This window comes from Podarcis raffonei, chromosome 2 (assembly GCF_027172205.1).
Source record: "Podarcis raffonei isolate rPodRaf1 chromosome 2, rPodRaf1.pri, whole genome shotgun sequence".
Classification (NCBI taxonomy): Eukaryota; Metazoa; Chordata; class Lepidosauria; order Squamata; family Lacertidae; genus Podarcis; species Podarcis raffonei.
This window is the reverse complement of record NC_070603.1, coordinates 94,732,195-94,759,213: the sequence shown is the minus strand read 5'-3', so window position 1 is coordinate 94,759,213 and position 27,019 is coordinate 94,732,195. Positions and strand designations below refer to the sequence as shown.

The 27,019-nt window shown below is 42.4% G+C and overlaps 1 protein-coding gene across 4 annotated transcripts in view; it reads left to right on the top strand.

Annotated features, from left to right (window-relative positions):
- CHL1 (cell adhesion molecule L1 like) overlaps nt 1–27,019 on the top strand; it is a 209,196-nt gene that overhangs the window by 44,642 nt on the left and 137,535 nt on the right. Inside the window, exon 2 of one of the 4 annotated variants that reach the window (XM_053378168.1) lies at nt 1,264–1,346. The exons of the other annotated variants lie outside the window; for them this stretch is intronic. The gene's annotated coding sequence lies outside the window, so the exon portion shown is untranslated. The remainder of the gene's footprint in view (nt 1–1,263; nt 1,347–27,019) is intronic. 4 annotated transcript variants of the gene reach the window in all.

Below are 27,019 nucleotides of genomic sequence, written 5' to 3'. Positions count from 1 at the left end.
GAGGGCAACTAGTCTGAAAATTGCAGACATATGTGAGGTGCCACTAGTTTTACAACAACAACAACCATGCCACATTGTAGCTAGGCACCCTTAAAATTTATTTAGAGGTGGAAAAAACCAGAAGTAATTAACTTGTGATTATATACTTGAGCTACTAGTCATGAAGGTGCTCGCCCTCTGCTCTTCCCCTTCTGGCTTCTAGAACCATAAATTCTCCTCCTGCAAAGTTGCTTCTTCCTCCAAAGCACTGGGATAAAACCATTTCCCCGTTTTATAACCTAGATCTGTGTCAATTTAGAAGGCACTTTCCCTTCTCTATCTGATCCAGAAATTTTCATTACACAGTAATCTGAGTCACATGTTTTCAATTTTAGCAGGTACTTGTCTATTTTTTAAAAGGATCGTTGACTTGCTACAAAGTGCTTCAGGGATCCCTGGTTTGACTCATGTAACCTTGCAGAAATCCTGCTTTGTCTCAGAGAAGCCACACAGCCACCTAAGGCACTTATATCATCTTTAACCTGTGGTCATGCTGGGGCTGATGGGAGTTGGAGTTCAGCAATATCCAGAGGACCACAAATACTGTATTGTTGAGTTTAAGGATGAGGTAGCAAGTGTTGCAAAGGATCTTGGAGAGATATCTGCAGTCTTAGACGGATGCCACCACTATGGGGTTAAACGAACAAATAGTCTTACACTGGGGCTTCCTCATGCCATCTAATCCAGTATTATATTTTCACCAGTGACCAGTGTATTGATCCTAGAAGTTCACAAGCAGGTCATGAGGGAGGCAGCCAGGCCCTGGTTTTGATAACCAGAATTTGCTATGCCAAGCTATGCTGCTTCTGGATGGAGAGAGTCAAGTTTATTATCATGGCCGATAGCCATTTATAAGTATCCATGAAAGTATCTAATCATTTTGCTAAAAACTACAGGATTATTGAGCAGTTATGTGGGATTAACCCTGGGAGCTACTAGGTCCTTCACAAGCATATCACCTCAGGTTCTTGGGGGAGGGAGGCTGAGAATACTGAAAATATTTAAATATAAATAACTATTACCCAGATGGGAAGCCAGTGTGGCAGAGGGCATGCTGGTTCAAAGACAAACCCAGCTGCAGAAATAAAATACAACAGAAATTTAAAAAGAAACCCTACAATATGATTTGTTATTGCTATTACTAACTAACTCCAAAGTCTGTCAGAGATATTGACAAGTCTGACATTAATGTCCCATCATTGCTTGTATTTTGTTTATCTAAAGGGGCTGTGAAATGAGAAGAATGAAAGAGATTTGAATGTGTCATCTTATCCCAGGCTGGAAAAAAGAAGGAGCTGGCATTACTGGTTAGAATATTTGTATCCTCTCTGCTCTTTTTGAACAAATGAAAAAGCAAACTATGCTATTATTATTATTACATTTATTGTGGTTATTATGTTTTGTAATAGTAGTAATAAATAGGAGTTTTTCTCTATTGGGCACTGTGCATTACAAGCACAGATTTGAATTCATTTTTAACAGGCTTGGTATTTAAAAATGATAGAAATCATGAGAAAATTTCTCTAGGGTTTCTGTCATGTAATTATGAAATACTTCCATATTAAGACAGACTGTACACTATATGTAAGCAAGCATGCTTATTTTTGTCAGCATAAGGCGACAAGGAAGGCGAATCATCTACTTCATCTTATTATGGCACAATCACACTGTGTTTCTATGTTGTGTTTTATTTCCCCCTATGAGCTAAATACATAGAAAGATGGTAGCTTGCTTGTGGGCTGCTGTGAGATTGTTTCCTCCAGAATTCAATTCGTTTAATCTTAGAAGACTCTACCTCTTAGGACTGATATTGTAGGGAGCCTGATCTACCAATAGGGTTGCCATACATCTGGGAAAACCAGGACATATCCTCTGTTGGGGGTGGGCAACATGCCCATCTGGGCAGATTTTTAGCTTGTAAAGGAAATGTCCAGGGGTTTTTTTGGGGGGGGGGAGTATTTGGGAGCAGCTTGGGCTCGGGTGGATCAGACTTGGGCTTGGGTTTGGGCTGCTCTGCACTCTACAGCCACTGCTAGTCCAAGCTGGGGAAAAGGCATGCAGGCACAGCGGCAGCCCCGCATGCCAATTTCCCCAGCTCGGGCTGGCAGTGACTCAGGCTATCCTCTTTTTTTGCTCTTCAACATCTGGGAACCCTATCAACCAATCTATAGGCCAATCAAAAGTAAGTTAAGAAAACTCTTCTCACCATGAAGAAATATATACATACTGTACTACAAAAATCTTTGTTTTTTTTGCTGCAACAGACTAACATTGCTAGCCCTCTGGAAATCTTGGCATCCTGTTTTTAGGGATGAACCAAGATGGGGCCAGAAGGTCTAAACACAGGAAGGGAAGTTCTCTGTGGAGAAAGTTGAAGGTCTCGGTCTACCTATTCCTGCTTTTTCTAGATAGTTAAATCAGAAGTCCTACAGAATATTTCTAGGCTGTAGTATTGCAGCTGGAATAAGCAAGAATAGGCTTGCAGAGGATAAGCTGCAAATCAGTAAGATCAGAAGTCAGGAATGGGAAACGGCTGTATTCAGTTAACACATAGCAAATGAATTGTTTTAAGACTGAAATCCTGTACCCAGTTATTACACACACCAGTATAGATGTGATAGCACGTAACTGAGGTGTTAAATTAGGGAAATGTTTCTTTCCCTTTAAACCCTCTTTAGGAATCTTACATGAACGCATATAAAAATGTCTCAAAATAAAAGAAAATACAATAATAATATTATGGGCACAGGACACTTCAGAATAGATGCCTCTTTATTTTTTGGGTTAGATGAATGTCAGACCATATGTGGTTTACCCAGGGGTTCTTGTGTGTATGATTGTATGAATTTCTATTCTGTGCCCCATGATTCCACATATACAAAAATAGGATCAAGAAATTGGCTCTGATGGCTTTTAGACCATGGGAACTATGAAAAAAGTGAAATAGTTAGGCCTGTACTTTAGTTCTGGTCAAGTGGTGTTTGTTTGAAGAATAATGCTTTTAATCTGCTTTGCTACCTCTCCTTTGCTTCAAAGGGGGACAATGGTGACAGTTGAAAGTTTGTTTGTTTTTAAAGAAAACACCTCTAGTGATGGTTGCCATGTTTAAAACTTGAGGGGCATTTGTATTATTCTGCACATTAGAGAAGATTTGTCTGGGATGCAGTGGATTTCAGATTTTTCAAAAAGCTTAGTTTCACATTAAAGGGCCATTGAACACAAAGGCTCTGTCTTGGTGATGACATTGCCAAAACTGTTATTTAGTGAAAGAAGAGGCCTGACATTACCAGATTATTTATCTTAAATTAAGCCTTTTTTCGGCATAGCCTTCCACAATAGTGTCTAAGCCTTTCTGGCTGCTTTACAGCACAAATTACAAAGGCACTTGCCATTATTATGAAGTATATTATTAATTTTCTTTCACCCCCACAAATACACAGAGGATAATAATTACATAATATGAAGTTGGGAGCTAAATCCAAGCTGCTTTTCCAACAAGAGATGTCAATGGCACAGTGTCCGCTCACAATGAAGTTTGCTAAATCTTTGCAGATTATTTATGATGTAACTTGACCTGAAGATGCCATTTATCGGGTGGTTCCCCCCCACCCAATCCCACTTCACAGCCAATGCAAACAACTTCCCACGTACTCAACCGGGAAAGGTCCAGTGGTGGCAATGACCAGGATAATTTCTTATTAGCTGCTATGCCAACTGTGGCTCTGCCTGGAGAAGAAGAAGAAGAAGAGTTTGGATTTGATATCCCGCCTTTCACTCCCTTTAAGGAGTCTCAAAGCGGCTAACATTCTCCTTTCCCTTCCTCCCCCATAACAAACACTCTGTGAGGTGAGTGGGGCTGAGAGACTTCAGAAAAGTGTGACTGGCCCAAGGTCACCCAGCAGCTGCATGTGGAGGAGCGGAGACGCGAACCCGGTTCCCCAGATTACGAGACTACCGCTCTTAACCACTACACCACGTTGGCTCTGGAGAGAAGTCAGGCCTCTCCTTAGTTACCAATGTTCTAGTCATTTCCAGACTTGACAGTAGCTATGTGTTGTAGATGTGGTTGCCTTAAACAGACTACCTCTCCCCATAAGAACTGAAATGGACCCTGTGACCTTCCTCGGAGGCCCTTCTTCATGTGCCTCCTCCAAGAGAGGTCCAGAATGGGCCTCCCTGCTTGTGGAATGACCTCCTTATGAAGGCTTACCTGGCACCTTCCTTACATAACTTTAGGTGCCAGGCAAAGAGATTCCTCTTCTACTTTGGCTCATTAAACAATCTATGGCCTTTTAAACTGGGGGCCAAACATGGTGGTATTGTTTGGTTTGTTACATGTTGTTTATATAATGTAAACTGTTCCGTGATCCTTGGATGAAGGGCAGCATGATAATAATGTTAATGGTAGTAGTAGTAGTAGTAGTAGTTTGGAAAATTTGTAGCCTTTGATGACAATCCTGAAATGTTATGGCAGAGAAAGCGGATAGACAGAAATGTGTATCTGTCTTCCCGAATACCAGAACTTTGGGTCACTCAGAATCAATTGGCAGACAAAATTGTTTTATTTGCCTGTGGAGTTATCTTTCAACTTGATGTGGTGATCACCATTGTCCAAGATGGCTATTAAAAGAGGATTAGGCAAACACATGAAGGATAGATCCATCATCAGCCATTACCCGTTATAGCTCAATGGAATTTCCATGTTCAGAGACTCTGAATCCTGGTTGCTGGGGGACAAACAATGGGAGGTGGCTGTTGTTTTCATGCCCGACTTGTAGGCTTCGCAAAGACTATTTTGCTGGAAACAACTGGAAACAGGATGCTAGACTAGATGAACGTTTGTGCTGATCCAACACACAATGAACGCCAACATGAAGTAACCGGATCCACACTTCCGTACGCAACAAGGTGCAGCTGTCCTTCAGATTTTGCACATCTTTAAAGTTTGGGATGTAGATCTGGGCTCAAATAAATCTACAAAAATGCATATAAGAAATACATACTTTCAGAAAAAGTACATTTAGATACGTTCTAGGAAACACATATTTTGTTCATTTTCTAATGTAAATTAATACAGAAATGAGATGGAATGGATTTATAGATGAACATATGCAAAAGTGACATGGACTTGAAACAGATCTGTTTGTCCATCACCACTTGGTGGGAGAAAGCAGTCACAGAACGCTACTAGCAATAAGAGATCCTGAATTTCAACTACCAAAGAGAGAGAGAGAAAGGAGTACTCCTACATTTGGTGTGTGTGTACTGTCCTGTTCAACCCAGTTTCTTCAGTCACTCAAAGGCAAGTTTAGAGAACACTTTGTTCCCCCATCCTGTCTCAGCTTTCTTTCTCTCTCTTTTTCTCTTCCTTTTACATGCTAATTCCCCGCAGTGTTTAAACAGTTTCCAATTGCACAGACCTTTTCAAATGACCCGTGCTCTGCCTGACCAGAGCATGAACCCTTGCTCCAGTCATTTGCGGGGAGGTTCCCCATTCCATGCATATAAATACATGCTATAAAACCACAGAGCGCATAGTTAAATGCACACTCTTTTGCATGTAAAGCTTCTTTTTCTGCTCAGGCTAGTTTAGCGATTGTATCAAAATTGCTGTTCTGAAAGGGGCTTCCAGGAATCTTCCCTTGTACTTAAAAGATCTTGATCATTTTCTTTTCTTTTTTTGAAAGGTACCTTTCAGTAAATATTTGCAGCTGGTGCTTTCTAAGCTGCGGCGTCCAATTCTGTGCTTTAAAACTTGGATCATATTTCATGCTGGAGTAGCAATTGACGTGAGGCATCCAAACGGCCTTTGTCTCCTTCCTTAAGGAAAGCCATGCCGTTTGGTTAAAGAAGTGGCCTTGGCAGTAGAATTGGCTCATTAAAAATTAGCTGATCTCGGATAAATAGGGCTTTGGTACACTTCATAAAGATCATAATAACTGTAATAATAAATTAATTAATAATGCATGAAGGGAGAAGGGCTCTAGACAGATCCAAAGGCCCTCTCATCTCTGGAAATGGGATTTTCACAAAAGCAGGCTTACAAGGGCAAGTGTCCTTGACGGCTGAAGCTTGGCATTCTTACATTCTGGCGTGTTTTCGATGTACCTTGGAGTACCTCGACAGAAATAATGTTTGTCATTTGCAACTCAAGCAGTCAGGATGCTTTGACAGTGAGAACCATCCCTTTGGCCTCATTTCAGAGGGGGCTGAGCTCCAGAAAGCAGCACTTGGCTCTGAAATCAGAACCACGTGTCAGCAAGGGATTATTTTTGCCTACTGCTTAGACAGGAGGATACTGTTGAGACATGCACTGTGTCTTCCTTGCCCTTCCAGCATACTGAAAAGGCTCCAAAGAGAGCAAAGGAAAGGGGCTTCTCCAAGTAGACTTGAGTTCTGACACTTTCAAATTTAAGTACTCATTTCCTGTTCCATCTGACATTCTGATTGCAAACTGTTAGTTCAAATCAACCATGCTTGCTCAGATAGCGTACCATTCCTGTTTTCGATGTGTGCAAGTTGGATCTGCAGCAAGTTGGACCTGCTGTGGAGTGTTCCTGTTCACAACCACAGCCAGCCAGCCAGCCACGTTCCCTTCCAGAATACTCCATTCCATCCTGTTTTCTGCACTCCCAGTGTTCTACTCCTTATCCAGAATTCCATGACCACTGAGCACTGGACTGTTTGGGGGTCCACCTTCCAGTTTTTTTGCCTCCCTTTTTGAACCCACTGAAACTATTATGCATGGTTTGTACATCAGCTGGCTACTTCAGTATCCACACTCAAAAAATTACTTAGCTCCGTGTTTGTGTGTGATATCTAGGCACACATATAGAGATACACAGAGAGAGATGCATACGATAACTTTGAATACAGTTGCTTCATACACGCACACATCTCTCTTTTATTTTAAAATTAATTAATTAATTAATTAATTAATTAATATACCACCCTATACACACAGGTCTCATGGCGGTTCATGGAATAAAAATCAGAATATAACACCAAAAAGTACATAAATCTGTTTTGCAGAGAAATCAGATTAGTATATACACCACAATCAGCAGTACTTCTTTTCGACTCTCTACAAAATGCATCATGTTCCCAACCCAAAAGCATCAATGTGGGAATTAGAAGTGAAAAGGATAAAATATGATAAGTGACACTGGCGACAGAGGCAGGGCATGTACGAAGGTTGTATATAGAGAATATATGCAAAACATTATATATATACCATATATGTATATATCCCCATCTTGGAAATACATTTCATTGTTTTCAAGCCTTTCTTATGTGCAAATAGATCCTTTGAAATTACCCTAGGGAATACCCCTATTATTTCCCCATCTTTCCTCTCATTTAGCAAGGACTAGTCAAATGTGTAGCATATATGTGCCTGAAGGAAAGGTCAGTTCAGACTTAGCTCCGTCGCAGGTCTTCCTCGGGGACTGGGAACAGATGGTGTCAAGACCTCCCACCACCCGCTTCAATAGCTTTCCAGAGGTTCTCACAATTCATCTTGGTGGACAATGCTCCCCAGGAGACGAAGCACCTCCCAGAGTGCTGAATGGATTAGCAACACAAATCTTGAACTGAACATTACTCAGGATTCAATGTTAATAGCATGACCTGAAAGAAATATTAGGCTAGCTTGTGCCTTTGGCCTTGTGTACACTGTCTCAACAACGAATTAGCCACAGGTCACACATCATGTGGTGGTAGTTGGCTGATTATGTTTGAAATCAAAAGTGCTGTATTGATGAAGAAATCTATGGATTCTCTTTGTGTGGAATAACCTTGAAAACTGGTTCCATTGTAAAAGGGACATGTCCCTTGTTAAACTGGTAGAAAGTTTGCACATTTTAAAAAACAACAACAACAAACTTGCACACTATTTTATGATATTTTGCTTGGCCTAATAAAGGTATTGCCCTATATATACTTTCCTATATATACTTATGGGCCAACACAGCTACCTTTACTTTTTGTATTGATTCCCTGGTTCTTCTTGAGATCACTTCAAAAGGGATGCATCTTTTATGGTGTAACCATGTTAGGTGCAATAGATATTTAAATAATGCTCCTGGGTGTCAAAGCACCACCATTTCTGCGTTTTTCTTCTCATCTGACAGAACTGCATGACCGGGTGAAATTCAGCCATCTTGAATTCAGCCCTGAAGATTCTCCAGGGAAATAAAGTGGAAAAATCTCATGCTTGCTGACTACAAATTACACCAGCTATAATTTCAGCTGTAGTTGCACTACCTCAGCAGAGCTCTCTTGTCTCCAGATGTGGTCAGGTGGCTTAGACCTTATGTACAGCAGTGGAAAGGATTTCCCCTTTAGTGCTTCAACTACACTAGCTCCAGACAAATTGGGTATCCAGATAACTAACTGTGCAAACTAGTGTGTGTTTGTGAGGGGGTAGCTAGCATGGCTGTGTGACAATTGCAAATTGGTCACTATTCAATTATAGGTGCTTGTGAGAATCACACAAAAATGTTAGTGCTAAGCATTAACTTTCATAAAAAGTCATCAGAATTTGAAGTGTCTTACCTATTTCTAGCAGCTTTAGTGATTTTTGTGAGAGGACTGATAAACAGCTTCGTAAAGTGATCCCCGATTATCTCGGATAAGCTATATGACTGGAAGCGTTGTCATAATTCTAATGGACTTAATTTGGCTATAGCATACCCTCCAACACCTTGAAGCCAGAATCTTGGACACCTTCTTCCTGTTTTGGCAATGCGGCCATTTTGGTTGTGGCGATTTCGTGACATTTTGTGCCATGGTTTCCCTCACAAAAGCACTTTGGGGGGCACAAAAAGTGCTTTGGTGCTGCAAAATTTTGTGAGATCACAGCCACCAAAATGGCTGCCATTCTCTCATGATGCAGGGTATGCTATAGTGACTTCAATACATAACTGCATATAAGCACTGTGATGTCCGATAGTATGCAGGACTAGAAGCAATGGGTGAAATTGAAGGGGAGCATATTTTGGTTAAACTGAAATAAAAATGGCCTAACTGTATAAGCTGTTTGGCAGTGGAAAAGACTGCCATTGGAGGTGGTGGGCATTCTCTTGCTGGAGGTATTTAAGAGGCTGGGCAATAATTTGCCAGTGGTGCTCTAATTGCCATTTCTATTGCAGATCATGCAATGAGCAGGGAATTGGGCTAGTTAATCAAAGTGCCACCCAATTCTATGATTCTGTGAGAAGAAGGAAGAGCTACTGAGTGCACCTTCTCCATGTAGCCCCTAAAACCCAGAGCTGGCACATACCCTCCACCATTTCTCCGATGAAAGTAGGGACGTCCCAATTCCATAATGATAATTTTATTATTTATACCCCACACATCTTACTGGGTTGCCCCAGCCACTCTGGGCAGCTTCCAACATATATAAAAACATAATAAAACATTAAATATTTTTTTAAAAAAACTTCACTATACAGGGCCGCCTTCAGATGGCTCAGGGGTCGGATAACTCCATACCCTTCTCCAATGAAAATAGGGACCTCCTAAGGAAAAGTGTGACATTCTGGGATCAAATTAGAACCCAGGATTGCTTCTCTAAATCAGGGACACCCCTGGAAAATAGGGACAGTTGGAGGGTCTGCTGGCATTGCCTTCTGCTGAGATAAAATCTACCTAGGCCTTTCACATTATTTTTAAGATTGGTTCTTAATGCTGTTGATGCCCCCCCATATTGTTTTTAGTGATAGTTTGAATTGTTTTTATATTCTAGTGAAGGGGTATCCAAGGCTGGGCTGGACATTTTTCTGCCTGTGTCAAAGCAGAGAATGTCATTATACCATCTGCCTAGTACCCAATGGTGGCCAAGGTATTTTGCCACCTGAGGCAGGAATTCCCACAAGTGCCTCTCCACTTCTCTGCCATCAAAACTCTTTATTTAATAAATTAACCATTTCCTGCCCTTTCCTGACACCCTGCCTGAGGCAGATGCCTAACTCTTCCTAATAAAAGGCTCAGACCAGGTGTATATCAAACAAAAGAATGAACAAATAGACTTGAAAATCCATGCTAGAGCAAATAACAAAGGGACAGTCCTGGTGATTACAAATGCTGACATAAGCATTTGTCCCTTAGAAAGTAGACTGGGATCACAAAGTCAAAATCCACCCCCAGCTGGCTTCCACCCACTATCGACCATGGTTGCATTTGAATTGATAACCTTGAGATAAAAGACCCTTTCTTGCATCCCCAATCTGCAAAGTCATCGAGCCTTCAATATGCCATGTAAAATCAATTTCCATATGACATTTTTTTGATACAATGATTCCCTTTATTAATTATTATTAATATGAATGACTGCAATTGTCTTGATGGATGTAGTCATTACTATCGGAGTACGTAAGCTCATTGTCTGTGTGCCTATTGCTTCTTGTGTCTCTTCCACACAGTTGCTGTTTAGATAGGCAACACTGATAAAGAAAAGGCAAAGAGAATAGAAAACTAGGTTGCGTTCCTTTATGCATACTGAGTGGCAGTGAAATATTGTAAGGACCCCAGCAGTCAAAAAAATAAAAATAAAAAGGAGAGTAATCCCATCAAAGGTGGTGTGTTATTTCCAGTAAATTGAAAGCTGAAATCCCATTTTGATGCTGAAATAAGCATGTCTGCAGACTAATATGTGAGAATGTTAAAAAATAGGTGACTTAAAATAAAATCAGTGAGAATATGCAACACGGCAACACAAATCACCAGAGGGAAAATTCAATGAAGGAAGCAAATTACATGCCCTCAGTGGAATGGCTTTTTGCCCCAAGGAAATAGAAAGCAGGTTGTGTTAATGGGCAGGGGGAACCTTGGGAATTCGTCTTTCATATACATGCCCCTTCTAAAATTAAAAGCAATCATTATATAAGGGACAAAGAGCACAAGTTGGATAAAAATCTTAAATACGGTGTCTCTCTCTCTCTCTCTCTCTCTCTCTCTCTCTCTCACACACACACACACACAAAATCAAACCCAGAAAGAAAGAAATAGTGGCACATGTAAGGAATTTAGTCTGTGCAACCCAAATGCTGAAGTAATGAATGGATCATGCAGCAAACATCATAAATCAGTCTCTTTCATTCAAATTTAATACAAATGACCCACAAGCTCAGAGTTTAAGTGACTTCAAAGTCCAGTTGGTGCCCTTGGACAGGAAACAGATGTAAACAGGGCTAAAAATTACATCAAAGCTAGATTCTCTGAGCACAGAATGCATCGCTCATGCTCTAGTGTGTTGCAGTGTGTAAATTAAGCAGCCAAAAAGCCAGTGGTGCCTTGGGATTGAGGTCACTGAGAGTTGTCTGGAAGCTTGCTCATGGGATCACCACCAAATGACTTTTCTTCTTTCTTCCATGATACCACAGCAGCTGCAAATGGTGGGTCAGGCACTTGCCAAGGGTTGGGTCCCTTTAGGGGCCCACTGAGAACCAGCAGCATTGCTGTGCTTGATGACACTTGATACTAGGCTTAGACTGATTGGAAGCATCACTCCAGAATCATCCATAACAAGGTCACCATAATTTGGAGATAGTTGTGGGACATTACTTGACTGGCATGTTAAGGAAATGTATGAGATGCAGGAGCTGTAGTTCCCCCTTATGACACCTCAGTGTATGTTCTTCTCTGTGGCTGTAGGCCCTTGGCTTATGTCTACTACTTCTGTTTCAAAAAGGAGGAAGTGACTCTTGGATCCTTTTCAGTCTTGTTTTGCACAAGAGACCTCCTTTGAATCCAGTATGATGATAAGATCTTAATTAACTGGCATTGTCCATTTCCCACTGATAATAGGCCTTTGAAATCTGCAATCATGCTTTGGAGAGTTCAAAGAAAGTGATAGCAGTTCCCATTTCAGTAGGCCAAAAGATAGATATCAACTTTCTTTTTCTTTAGAAAGAAGATTCATGTATGAACCATAAACGTACCATGTGCTTTAGACTTTCAACAGAGTTGTTCACCGAGATAGGAATTTTAAAGAGGCTTCGTGGTTACTGAAGGGGTTTCAGCCAAGAAATTGATTAATGTCAAGATGCCTAACCTTATTTATGGATCACACTGGTAAATATACCCAATTTGCTTGTTTAGATTTTATCTCATGCTATCTATCACAAAGGATGAGGGCTGACAGCCACACGAGGCCCAACATTTTGTTGAAAACAGAATCTCCAATTTAACTCTTATAATATTAAAAGCTGTCAATTCAGTTGCACCAGAAATACTACAGACAGAATATATATCACCAATACATAATGTATGTTTCTCAGGAGTATGAAAGATATAGAACCTGGACCTGAGAAAAAGGCACTTGCTGGGTAATCTATTGGGAACAGTGTACAAAGGCTCTAGCATATACGTTTGATGTATGGTGGGTATGGGAGTCAGCCTTGGGCTCATGAAAGCCCCCCAGTGAGTATGCAGAACATCACAGAAGATCTAAGTTGAACCTCACCTAACTGCGTGATCCATTCATCACAACAAAAGAGAAAGACCATTCCCTCTATAGATACAGCTTATTATTATTCCTTGGCAGCAGGATGCGGTCTCACTGTTGATCCAGCATGTACAAATAGATGCTTCCAAAAAAAGTTCCTGCTCTTCCTCAACATGCATGTACATATGTACATATGTATGTGCAGGCAACACAAGGAGCCATTAGAAGGAATGGGCGCTGGTTGTGTGTGCCTTTAATATCCTGTCCTTCTCTGCATGATTCAATTTATCAATGCTTTGTGAGTATCTGAGTAATTTGAATCAAGGAAGAGATGTTAGATGGTCCACTCAGCAGATGACAGCTGAACCTGTGTTCGAAGGCAGGGTGCATCGGAAACAGTGGAGGTAATTCCTGTCCCTCTGAATATAGTAGTGTATGCTTTCAATGTAGGTAGTACTGTTTTTATTTTCTTGTGTGCTTTTTCTTCACAATTATAATCATGTTAAAACAAGCTCTGGAAACTTATTGGGTCCAAAAGCTGTCAGTAAAAGTGGTTTGTCACCATTGCAGGTATTAAAAGGGATTGCTACTCCAAATTTTAGTCCACAACATCAGAGTAGCTACAATGTCTTCCACTTTCGGGGCACCACCAAACCCATCCAAATAGAACAGTTCTATTAGGATGGGTTTGGCAGTGCCCCAAAATTACTGAGCAATGTATGTGAGGCTACAATGAGATTGCTATAGATGGTGGCTGTGAAGTTCAACTAGGCACCAACATGGGAGATGGCCTCATTCCATCCCAGTTCTCTGCCGGTTTTGGAGCAAAACTCCAGCTGCATATAGGAAGACAGAAAGCTGCCTTATACAGGGTCAGACCATGGGCCAATTTAGTGAAGCACTGTCCAAAGTCCAGGGGTCAGCAAACTTTTTCAGCAGGGGGACAGTCCACTGTCCCTCAGACCTTGTGGGGGGTCAGACTATATTTTGAAAAAGAAGAAGAAAGAATTCCTATGCCCCACAAATAACCCAGAGATGCATTTTAAATAAAAGGACACATTCTATTCATGTAAAAACATGCTGATTCCCAGACCATCTGTGGGTGCCGGATTCAGAAGGTGATTGGGCAGGATCCGGCCCCTGGGCCTTAGGTTGCCTACCCATGGTCCAAACTGTCTGGCAGTGGCTTTCCAAGGTTCAAGATGGGGAGGGGGGCATTCCCATCCCTACCTTGGGATGCTAAGTATTGAACCTAGGACTTTCTGCATGCAAAACAGATAATTTGCCTCTGAGCAACATGGCCCAAATTCTATATGATATAATTCAGGAAAACATTATTTGCTAAATAATTCCAAACATGGCTGCAATAGTAGACTGTATGTCAAAGAGGAAAAACAAAGCAAAGAAGCTGAGATGATTTGGTAGACTTGCAGATGATATGCAGTCTATTTTAAACAATTATTGATTAAGAAGGGCCAGCAAGTGCTTGGAATACATGACAATTTACATAAGCAAATTGGCTGATCTAGATAACATGCATCTTTGGGGGGGCTAAGGGAATTAGTTAATGAATGTACAACTCATAATTGTCTTTAAAATACTTGGGGGCTATTTCTTTTAATCCTTGCTCAAGCAAAGTCAGTGGGGATCAGATACAGTGGGTTATTAGAAGGCGTGACATAATTTTTATCTTCATGCTGCTAATTTGCTTGTGCTGATCTCATAAGAAGAGCTCTGCTGGATCAGACCAAAGGGCCTTTTGTCCAACATCCTGTTCTCCTACTGGCGAACCAGATGCCTTTGAGATGCACAATAAACAGGACATGATCACAACAGCCCTCTCCTACTATTGTTCCCCAGAAACTGATGCAAGGCCCTCGGTTAGTGGCCACTAATGTATGACTCTGCTTTGTTTTGTGTAAGTGTGCAAGTGGAAAGTTCAGCGCCTACTCTGTTTTATATGTGATCATAGTTGACGATAGAATAGTTAAGGAATTAGGGTGGTATACAACAAAGTAGTTCCTTCAGTAGGTGGACCTCTGGTTACATGATGGAACTTCTCCCTCTCAACTCCCTTTGGGTTCCATCAATGCTATGGAGGAGATTTGAGGAGGGTAGGGGGCATGTACAGAGAGACTATTGCCCTATGCAAACTTATAATGGGGGAGCTGAATGGAAAATGGAAAATTAGACAATATGGAAGATGGCAGCTGCTGATTGTGTTTGTGTAGTGTGGCAGATAAGAAACATAGGGTTTGGCAGGGAAGAGGGCCAAGGTGTTGAGGGTAAGAGTCTAGGTGGGGTCTTGGCATATTGTGGCTCTGGCAGGGTGGAATATTAACTCAGGAAGGAAGTAGCCCCCCCCTTTATTCATTTACGGCTTTAAACACCAAATGGGCTTAGCCAAGAGCACAGATGTGACTTTGTATAACTTCTGTTCTGTTCCACAGGAAGTCTCTGGGGAACTGTGATCTGTTCCATGTCACATATTAAATGAATGTGATTATGGGAAATAAGTCATTTAGCATTTAACATACACCAGCCCCTTTCAGATTTTGATTGAGTTGATGGACAATGAATGGTGGCTTACTGAAGTGGCAGAACCAAACATTCCAAGAAATGAGCAAAACTAGTGATAGATTCTTGGTTGTTCGGCAACTTTCCTGGTGGCTAAACTGAGATTTCCAAGAAATAAGTATAGAAAACATGCCCTATCAATCTGATTATAAGTCAACAGAGCTGGAGTTTGTCAAGCCAGCCATTGTGTGCAGCAGTCAAATGAAATCTTGGCAACATGTCTTCTCTTACTGGCAACAGTCCTTGGTTTGTTTTATAAGATTTGCATGCTCCATTCAAAAGTGCTCAGGACTCCTACGTACCATAAAGCAAAAGGCTAATGTTGAATGCCTTGCCTAGATGTCTGATTAAATGGTCCATCCTTTCCTGCTCTTTGCCATTTTGCAGTGCAGTGCATTGTCGTGGATTTCTATTTCCCCCTGAAAGAATACATTTAAAAAATGATGGGGGAGGGAAAGAACACAGCAATTGTAAAAAACAACAACACAGGAGCAGCATTTTTGCCTGATTTTAATACTTCTCATAACTTTCTTCCTTCTCACAAATATAGAACCTATGAGTAGAAATCTTGTGTGTGAAGAAGGAAGAGAGAATTTCCACCTATTCCTGATTAGCCATTGGGCTCCCCACAAATTTGTCCCAGATGGTGTGTAGACCCTCTGGAGCAGCATGAGAAGTTACAGGAAGGGCTGAGAGGGGAAAGTGTGGGAATCAGTGAGAATTGCCCTACCTCCTTCCACCACTGGGAGCCTCTGCTGGATCAAAGACTGTGTCATCAATGGAAGAAGCACTGATTTTAATGCAAGGGCAACTCAGATCCAAGCCACTTAGATTGAGGGAAGTGGGGGGGGGGAGGAGAGGGCAGTGTGTTAATTTGTCTTCAGTAATGTCACTGTGCAGACATCATCATGCAGCTATATCTGATTGGTTATGTGCTAGCATGATGTCATCATGATGGGCTTGTGATCTGAGATTGGCCAGGACCACATAGTGGAAAAAGAAGGTTCTCAAGTAGCAGATGGTGAAGACAATGGCTACAAATAAGCATGAAACAACAACAACAAAATATCCTAAGAGTAATCAGTAGTTTTTCCCATTCATTCATTCCCTCCCATCAACTTTCCCAGGGAAAAGCTAGTATTTTCATATTTGTTACCCTACCCACAAGGACAGGACTTTTAAGAGATTGTTTAAGGAGAACTCAGATGATAGAGTGGTTAACAACTTTGCCGTAGGATCCGCAGTAGACAACAGTTTACCTGGAAAGAGGATAGACATCAGTAGAACACAGATGTTTAATTGAACACTGCTGTAGCTTGATTTCCCCATCATTTTTCCTTCTAAAGGGCTTTCAAGTTTGCTGTTGCCACTTAGAGCTTAGTGTAAATATTGCACTGCAATTATTTACCAGCTGGAATGAATTGGAGAGTATTTAATGTATTGAGTACTGAAGGGACCAGCCTAGTTGCCCTATGAGCACATTAGGCATGAATTATTTCTTGATATGGATTTATTAAGAGTCTTTAAACTAAATGACAGTAGCTCATTAAATTCAATAAGCTGGACACTATTATCAGAATAATAGGCAGGGCCCTTTCCCCATGTTTCCCTATCGCTTTGCTGTTTCTGTAATCTGCATAACATTTGAAGGCACCTGACAGATGCTTCAGATATTCAAGCATTTGATCAGCCTTGTAACCTTTTGAAATTTAGAAGAGGGATTGTTGAAAAGCGCTGCGCATGAGGACGGGGAGGGGGGTGGATAAATACACCAGCAAATAAATGCATGGTTTTGCTGAGGCTGACAAGTCATAGGGATCTGCTGTGAACAAGAAACAGTTTCTGCTCTAACCAGTCGTTTGAAAAGCTCTGTCATTTGTTGGTTACCACATACAGTGTCTCTATCATCAGAAGAGAAATCTTGGCTCCTGTCAAATGGTGAGAAAACTGCCTACTAATAATTCATTTGGCATTATATCCGAAAAATGTCTCATGCTGGAAAACAAAGGTGCACTGTCTGTGCTCATACTCTCTTGTTATGATTTTGTTGGGACAAAGAAGGGCCTGCAAATGTTCTATGAAATCTCTTTTATTTAGGATGGAGGAGCCCTTTCTTCCCTAGAAATGCATTCTGATTTTTAGATCGTTTACTAGTACAAAGCCCCTTGAAATTTAGGTGACAGAGAGACCTGGAAGCTATACTGCTCACTGGAATCAGTGGAAATACCTGGAATTGAACTTTAGACTTTCTGCATGAAAAGGTGTGTGCATGGCCTTTCCCACAGGACAAGGAGGAATTACCTATAGGCCTTCTATGCTGGACCCCTAAGGTACTTGGGAATCATCTGAAACATTACCCATTAATGAATCAAGCATTCTGCCTTTGGAAGTGCATTCGCTTCCAATCTTCCCTCTAAACACAATCCTAAGGGCAGCCCACACAGTTCCTTTGTGGAAAATGGCACTTCGAAAATAATAACTTGGTTCTCATTGTTGTTAAATATCCATGCCTGTGCTGCATCTTCACCAGTTGAAGCCGTTATAGCTCGTAATGTTAGTCATTTATTTAAGAAATCTTTCCGGCATTTGTAAGATCACAGGAGTGATGAGCTGAGAGTGCAGTTAAATACCGTATTTTTTGCCCCATAGGACGCACCGGCCCATAGGACACACCAAGTTTTTTGGGGGGGAAATAAAGAAAAAAAAATTTATTTTCCCCCCAGGCGCTTGTGGGGCCGGCAGCAGGGAGAAGCACTCTTCTCCCCACCGCCCGCCTGCAGACCAGGTCCGCGGACAGCGGGAAGACGCGCTGCGCCTCCCAGCTGTCCCCAGAGCTTGCGGGGCAGGCAGCGGGGAGAAGTGCTCTTCTCCCTGCCGCCCGCCTGCAGAACAGGTCCGGGGACAGCGGGAAGACGCGCTGCGCCTCCCAGCTGTCCCCGGAGCTTGCGGGGCAGGCAGCGGGGAGAAGCGCTCTTCTCCCCACCGCCCGCCTGCAGACCAGGTCCGCGGACAGCGGGAAGACGCGCTGCGCCTCCCAGCTGTCCCCAGAGCTTGCGGGGCAGGCAGCGGGGAGAAGTGCTCTTCTCCCCGCCGCCCGCCTGCAGAACAGGTCCGGGGACAGCGGGAAGACGCTCTGCGCCTCCCAGCTGTCCCCGGAGCTTGCGGGGCAGGCAGCGGGGAGAAGCGCTCTTCTCCCTGCCGCCTGCCTGCAGACCAGGTTCGGGGACAGCGGGAAGACAAGCTGTGCCTCCCCGCTGTCCCCGGAGCTCGCGGGGCTGGCAACGGGGAGAAGTGCTCTTCTCCCCACCGCCCGCCTGCAGACCAGGTCCGCGGACAGCGGGAAGACGCGCTGCGCCTCCCCACTGTCCCCGGAGCTTGCGGGGCTGGCGGCGGGGAGAAGCACGCGTCTCCCCGCCGTCAGCCTCCAAACCACATCGGGAGACAGCGGGATGGCGACGTTCCGCCTCCCCGCTGTCCCCCCACCTTGTGGGGCTGGCGCTGCAGCTCTCCTGAAGCCTGGAGAGTGAGAGGGGTCAGTGCACACCAACCCCTCTCGTTCTCCAGGCTTCAGCGAAAGCCTGCTTTCGCCCCATAGGACGCACACACATTTCCCCTTCATTTTTGGAGGGGAAAAAGTGCGTCCTATAGGGCGAAAAATACGGTAGGTTGGCAGTGAAAGTACTGCATGGATGACGGGCCCATGGAGATTCCCCCCCCCCCCACTGATGTCAGCAGCAGTAGGACTCAGACTGTCATCACTCTTTAGCAAGGTAAATGAATGTGTTTTAGAGACATTTAGTTGATCGACATTCAAAATACTATTCGCTGTCACAAAAGAGATACACAAATAAATGGCATGGGCGGGCGGGCAAGGGCCAGTAGTATTCAGAAAGCAATTGCAGTATTACAATATATGCCATCGCCACTAAACATACCTGTCAGAGCTGCCCTAGGTCCCAGCTCACAAAGGACCAACGCCGCTTCGTTGTTAAGTATAAAAGTCTTTATTGAAGTTCAGTTTCACTTCCACAGCCGCAGCGCGCAGCCCTACGTCTCAAACTCTAGACCGCTGAAGCTCCATCTGAATCTCCTCCCCCCTGACACCAGTTTAAGACTCTAGCCTTGCTCCACCTCTTCCTTTGTTCTTTCCTCCTCTGGGTCTGCCTGTCTGTCGGGGTCTCGCCCTTCCTAGACTCTTCTGACGCTGAGTCCCCTGAATCTTCCCCCTCCCTCCGGCGGGCTTTAGGACCTGGTTCCCAATCTGGGTTTCCTGCTGTCCCGCGCGCCTGTACATTTGAACTTGGCGCGCGCGCCCAGCCTGCCACCTTCCTTCTGACCGTTACACTGCTGCTGTCACTGCTCCCCCCTTCGGGGAGGCTAGCTGGAACTGACCTCCCCTCCGTTTCCCCACTTTCCGATGGAGGCGTGGTCAGCCCTGACTCATCTTCTCTCCCCGCTGGAGGAGACGCCGGTCCTGACACATGTGACTCTTCCCCCCCACTGCGCTCTGGTGGGGGAGCTGGTCCTGATCCTCCGCTGCTCCCTTGGGAGTCCCCGCTGGCCCCTTGCTTCTGGTGCGTCCCCCCTGGGACCCCCCTTGCCCTGACCATCGGCGTCCCCTTCTGGGAATCTTCTGATTCGCTGGAGAAGCTCATGGAATCTCTCGGGTCACTGTCATACTCCCCTACGCTGCCCTCGGATTCCTCCCCTTCGCTCTCCATTTCCTCTCTCCCCTGTGCTTCTGCTCCTGAGCCCCTGACAATACCAATATGTACCATTACTCCTCTAGAACCAGCTCTAAATTCTGGTCACTATGGAATGCTTCCTTTAGCACAAACACCATCCATCAAATTCTAAAATGCAAATGCTTCTTGACTCCCCCCCTTTTTTAAAAAAGGTAATCTGTGGCATTGGGCCACAGATTTCCTAGAGTTAGAGCAGTGCTGAAAATGTATTTTATTTCCCCTGTGCAAAGACATGTAAGACAACACATTGTCATCGGAATTAAAGTGATACTAAAAGCCTTCTCACTTTACCGTTTTATATTCAAAGCCAGTTGGACAGTTCCCAGAATTAGGCTGCCTTTTTGGTGTACTTTAGAAAAACTAAGCAAACCCTTTTTGTTAACGTCAACAACCAAAGCACATTTCCCTTCTGCGATAGAATGATGTTGGCCTTGAAGAGGCTGTGCAGTACATCTTGGAAAACAAAACAGAAACAATGAAAATCTGAGAGTGTGGAGTATAAACAACTCAGACCTGCTGTCCTGAAAAGAGTTATCTTGTTACAGAAATTGATGCTCTATGGTTTTTTGTCAAGTGAAGGCAGGTACAGTTCCACCATGTTGAGTAACAGTTCGACTCATCTTGGAACTTTTTCAGTTCGTGCACAGAAGCAGAGATAGCAGAAATGACTTATGCATTGACTTATCTTGCACCCAAGATAACATCCGAAGGAGGAACTTGGACATCTCTCTTAGTGACATGCAGGAGCTTCAGTTACAGATCCACTTCATGCATTGATAAATGTGTCCCTCCTCTGGAAGCACAATAAATGAATAAATGCACTATGCCTTAACAAAGTAACCCTAAGTGAATAGCAACCTATATGTTTAAACGGGGGGGGGGGGCACAGAGGCCAGAGTGTGGAACACTCAAAGTAAAGAATTATGGAGTTCTTAACCTCCATATATACTTTCCTTTCAGTGTAGGGAACATACAATTTACATTTAGATGTTTTAAAAAAGACTGTTTTCCCCCACAATGTCGTTCAAACGTAGCCCCCAAAGTTATCATTAGCAAAGCTTTTAGATCAGTGAAAAGTAATGAGGAGATTTTTAATATGTCTGCTATGAAGGACATAAACAAAAGTGGAGGGGGGCATTTTAAAGAATTACTAGGTGTGTTGGGTATCACACAAATGGTAGGTGGCTTGACAAATGGTGATGCGAGGATTACTCATTGAAAGTTAGATGTGGAGGATTTTTGGAAAGTGTTGGTTTGCACCCAGGTTGGCCATGTGGGACCAATGTGGGGCCCTGTAAGTATTAACAACTAAAATTCCCATAAACCCTTGGTCATGCTGGTTGGGGATTGATGGGAGTTCTAATCCGCCATTTGGAGTGCACCACACTGCTACCCCTGTCTGAACCCTCTCTGGTGATGTTTGCAATACTATAATGCAATCCTAAACCTGTATGCTTAGAAGCAAGCCTCAAATGGAATTTACTCCCAAATAAGTGTGTTTAGGTTTGCAGCATTATCACCCTTAATCTGTGAGAAAGCATCCATAAATAAGTACTACATAATTTTGCAATCAGTTCTTTAACAAGAAGCCCAGAGATGAAAGAATTCTGAACCATTCCATGGATAGGGTTCACAGGATAATCTTACAAAAGGCCTTGTGTTATAAATTTTATGCCAGGTATGATTAGTGGTCGCATTTGTCTAGGCTCCTGCTTGGGATATGTTTGTGAGAGAGAAGGAGCTGGTTTCTTGCTCTCTTTTGAGGCTGCTTCTCAACATATTTTGAAATAATTCTAATCTGAGTCTTCCATGAAATTTCAGTATCCAGTGTTTTGGTGTGCATTGTTCAACAATTTAAGTAGTAATTACCTCTTTTAAATAAATAAGGAGGGTGGGGTGGGGTAATCTGCTGAAGTACAACTACTGTGATTACTGTTTCAGTGTAATTGTTAATTGCACTGTGGCCTTTCCAGATTTCTTTACTAAGAGCTTTCTTAAATAGCAACCACAACACAAGCAACATCAGCTTAAATGGGAGACTATCAAATGATTCATTATATATGGGATTAAGTGAGGAAACTCTTAGAGGTATGCTCTGAAGGCATGGGATAGAGGATATTTGCTGAAGCTTAAGTTGGTTCTAGTCAGTGTCTTGATTGGACAACACTTGAGAACCCCAAGCCTGCTGACTGGAGTTCCCTGATAGAATAATGATGGAACAGCAAGGAAATATATGTGACAGTACAGGGTCTCAAGAAATAGACAATGTGTGCAAATGAAGGGAAATCAGGTTTTGTCTCCTTGCAGTGTAGGAAGCAATAGTAAAGCCTTCTCAGAATATTTGGAAAATGTGACAAGATGATTTGAGTATATGCCACCAATCCTGTCCTGACTGCTCCAGCTGGGCCCCATTCTTTATTTTTGATATAATGAATCATGAGAAATTCTTGGCTTGGTTGTGTACTTTTGAATGTTTTATTAATTGTTTACGACTATTTCATAGTTCATAGTTATGTAATTTTTTGCATATTGTAAGCTGCCTTGAGCATGATTTCTGCTACAGAAAGGCGGCATACAATAAAACAATGTACAGTATGGATGTCTGTAAGGAGGTAGAAGCTTCCAGAGACAGGGAGCAGCAGGGGGAGAGACCCTGCTGCTGCCACCAATGCCATGTTACGATGTAGATTTGGGGAAGAAGGAAGCAAGGGAGAAAGAGGTAGCTTTCAAACCCCAGTACAAGAGAAGCTTACATCCATTTTAAATGAAGGCCCAGGAGCTTGTTCCAAATTTGTATCCACCTAATTAAAAAATTGCCCCTACAGATTACGTGCACTCATTAGAGCAGCCTTTTTCAACCTTGAGCCCCCCTATGTTGTTGGACTACAATTCCCATCATCCCTAGCTAGCAGGACCAGTGGTCAGGGATGATGGGATTCCTGTAACACCCAGAGACCCAAGATTGAGAAAAGCTGAATTAGAGCACTGGAAGGACAGATCGTGAAGCTGAGACTCCAATACTTTGGCCACCTCATGAGAAGAGAAGACTCCCTGGAAAAGACCCTGATGTTGGGAAAGATGGAGGGCACAAGGAGAAGGGAACGACAGAGGACGAGATGGTTGGACAGTGTTCTTGAAGCTACCAGCATGAGTTTGACCAAACTGCGGGAGGCAGTGGAAGACAGGAGTGCCTGGCGTGCTCTGGTCCATGGGGTCACAAAGAGTCAGACACGACTAAATGACTAAACAACAACAACAACATTTGTTGTGAAGTGAACAGGTCACACAGGCCTGTCACCCTTCCTGTGCTAGTGAAGTGAAAATTGGCAGCTGATTTGGATATATGAAGAAAGCTATTTGATGTATAGCAAGATTCTTCCTTTGCAAATTGCAATTTATGAAGTGTTTAATTGTGCTTCAAACACCATTTTGTTCCATGGGTGATGTCCAACATTAGTTCTTCTCAGAGTATTAGCTGTTGCTATATCCGTTATTTCAATGGGTCCTCTCTTAGCAGAACTTAGCTGGATAACAACCAATGACATTTGAATTCATCTGTGACATCCTCTAAGTCACTCTACGTCATGTGCAACTGAGTATATATGCCACGTGTAGACAATATTCACATTCATTGGCACTTCCTGTCTTTCTGATATGCTCATGGTCTTTCATATGAGGGAGCCTATATTGCAAATGTGTACAATATTCACAATTACCAAGGTTTTTAATGTATTTTTAATGTTAAGAGTGTCATATTGTTTGTAAACTTGTGGGGGGGAGAATGTTTGCAAGGAAGAAACTAGGCTATGTGTGTCTTTTGCAGTGGGGTGGGGGACATTCATTTTAAATCTCTTTTATTTGAACTGGACTTGGGAAGGGATTTCAAAAGCAATAGCAGATTATGTTGCTTTCACAGTTATTAAAACTCAGCTGTCTCTGTTGTTATAGGCTTAGAAATTTCTCATTTCATAGTATGGAATTCACATTACACAACAGAAACTTGTGCAGACTGCAGATGTATACCATAGCAATGCAATATCTTGCCTCTAAAAAGTACATGCAAAGCAAATTTGCCTCAGGTGCATTTTTTCTTGGCGAGAAGATGTGTGAGGGCATCTATATCTATCTATCTATCATCTATCTATCATCTATCTATCTATCTAATCTATCTATCTATGTTTCTATCTTCTATAACAAGATGATACAAGTCAGATGTCAGTAGGTTTTCATGTCTTTTGACCCTTGCAAACAAACCCAGCTAGAATAATCTCATTTTCTAGAAATAAGAATGAGGTATGAAATAGAAGCCTATCAGTATGTTCTGCAAAGGATAATGGTAACCTATCAGTATGATCTGCCAAGTACCGGTATTTCACCATTTGAATGTATTTAAGTCTGAAAAACATCAGCACTGTTTTAAGTTCCCTCTTTCTCCCCTGTAATAGGTAGAATTTATTTTGTACAATGTATTAGAAGGGTAACCAAACAGTTGCTATTTTGAGTCACTGTTTGTTTGGTCTATGTTCCTCGAGTCATTGTTGCCATCTCCTAGCTAATGTCCACCACCTGTTCTGGACACAGAATTCTACGAATAACTAAACCTTCTGTTAACCTACTTACAGAACCAACATATCAAGGACTATGATGCAATTGCCAAACAGATGGCAAGGCTCTCTGTTGTTTATCTATTCCAGGTGGACGAAGAGACTCAATCAAGTATTGATAAGTTTATCGTGAGTGGAACTTAGTTCCTACTGATAACTCACTGCTTACATGCATTGGAAAATGATTTTGGGGAGTGTCTGGGGGAAAGGTGGGACAGACAATGGAGTATAGGGTTTGATGGCAGTCATCCAGCGATGAAGATGCCTTTGGAAGATGCATAAAGGTTAATCAAATGTGTTGGATTGTGCATTGGAGTTCAATGGCTACAATTGGTTTGGGGCCATCAGATCAGTAAGGCAGGCTACATCACATTGAATGGTATTTGAAATAAATATGAATTGACTTAGTGATGTGCATCATAAAATGGAACAGAGTTCTGAGAGAGGGTGGAGATGGTAGGCATCTCTTGTGTCTACTGCAGCTGGATCTGATGTTCCCTTCTCCTGCCTCCATTGACTGAGGAAATAGTGGTAAAATGCTGTGGTGGGGGTAGGGGTCCAAATATTTAAATATCAGCCTTAGGATCTCATTATTTTTCTTTTTAATTTTTTTAGTTGCCTTTTTAATCAGGAGCTATTCCAGATGACCTCTGATCTCCCTCCGGGCATTTATCTACAGCTATGTTGTGAGGGGTCTTTGTAAACTAGGCATTGCTCATTTCTTTGGCATTCTCAAAAGGCAGTTTCACTGCCTATCTCAGAAAATAATAATCTCTTTCTTTGAATTACCATTTTAATATACAGTCTCTTTTATTTGAAGTCAAACTTACTAGATGTTCTAGACACAATGCAGCATTCTACAATGCTGTTTGGCACTGAATTACATTATTTTTTTCTTCCCTATACTGCATTATAAATTTGAACTTGTGGAATATGGATTTGCAGTGTGCCCCCTCAATCTGAGTATAATTAATCAGATTTTTTTATAAGTGTCTCTTTTTATTGTGAATGCGAACTGCATAACTTAATGCAACTGGTCCTAATCATTGCGGAAGTCAATGCACATCTGATGATGAATAATGCAAAGATTGCTTTGACATTATATATAATTGCAGGGCTTTATTGCCGTTGCCTTGAAACTCCCACTTGTATTGTTGTGACATTGTATGACATAGATAAACCCAAAGCCTGTAATTGCTTTTTTTGGGGGGGGGGAGAATCTACTTAAAAAAGAGAATCATGCATAGTATTAAATGCAAAAGAAGACAACCTACCCTTCCAGCATTCCTATAAGTTTTATTGCCATGCAGATATACACTGAAGGCTGAAAAAGATGAGAAAAGGAAAAGGATTAGACATAACTTTAAATGCCTATGTCTAAAAATCTGTGCATTCAAAAGAAAAGTCAACTTGCCAGCTGATGGAAGTTATCCTTTCATTGGTTGAAGGAACATGGATCGAGCAGTGACTTCCCACTAGAGGAAGAGGCAGGGTGATCATTTTTTCTTGATTTCTTCTTCCCACTGCACCCTCCAGTGCCAGCTCTCACACTGTTCTGGAGTGTCCCAAACCCTCTGAGCAGATTTTTAGGGAACAGGAGGCAAATTTCCATCCCTCCGCATCCAGCTTCTTCTGCACACAAGCCTGGACCAAATCTTAGGATTCTCCCCTCCCAATAAGTGGCAATTCATTAATGTGATAATATCAATAAAATATGTTACTAGAGATTAATTTATTGGCAAGACAAAAAACAACAACAACACCACCCCATATGGCTGTATTAAGATTCATTTATTTAGATGGGCTTTTCTGTTTCTTTTATACTTACACTTGCTCTGTCTATCACCACTATTCAATCAGTCGAGTTCTCAAGAGACATCTTTGGCCAAATTAGTCCATAATCTGTGGTAATGCTCTCTCTCGAGACTCTTATTACTAAATGCTTTTGCTAAGTAATAGCATATGCAAACTAAGTCTGTAGTCCCACACAGTCAATGAACAATAGTGTGGTACAGTAAAAACTCCATTATACACAGGACTAGAACGAAGGTCACTTTCTTGATTTATGTTTTAGATTTGAATGGTTGCTGCTTTCAGTGAAAACACACATGCAATAGCATTGACAACCTGGTGGTTCTTTTGCTAAACACACCCCATCCATCTTTTGCTAAATCATGTATCTTCTGTTACTGGATTCACCCAGTACAAAAAAAGAAAAATGACACAGGCTAATTCATAGCCAACTTGAAAGTCAAGCTGGCAATGCTCTAGTAAATGCTAGTGCCCAGAGTAGCATGCACAAAGGTTCCCATGCAATCTGATCCCTGAGCAATTGGGGATCCAAATTACATGGAAACCCTGGTATTTAGCTCCCTCCCTGCAGACATTTTCCAGGTACACTCAGATACCAGGGAATGTGTCTGGTTGACATCAGGTGGCTACTCAGCACAGTCCCATTAATGGCAGGGAACAGTGCATGTGCAAAATGTCCACACAGGGCAGTGATAGCTAGTCAGTTGATGGCTCTCTAGATATTTTGGACTCCAAGTTCCATTATCCCTGGTCCTTGGCCATGCTGGCTGCAGCTGATGAGAGTTGGGAGTTCA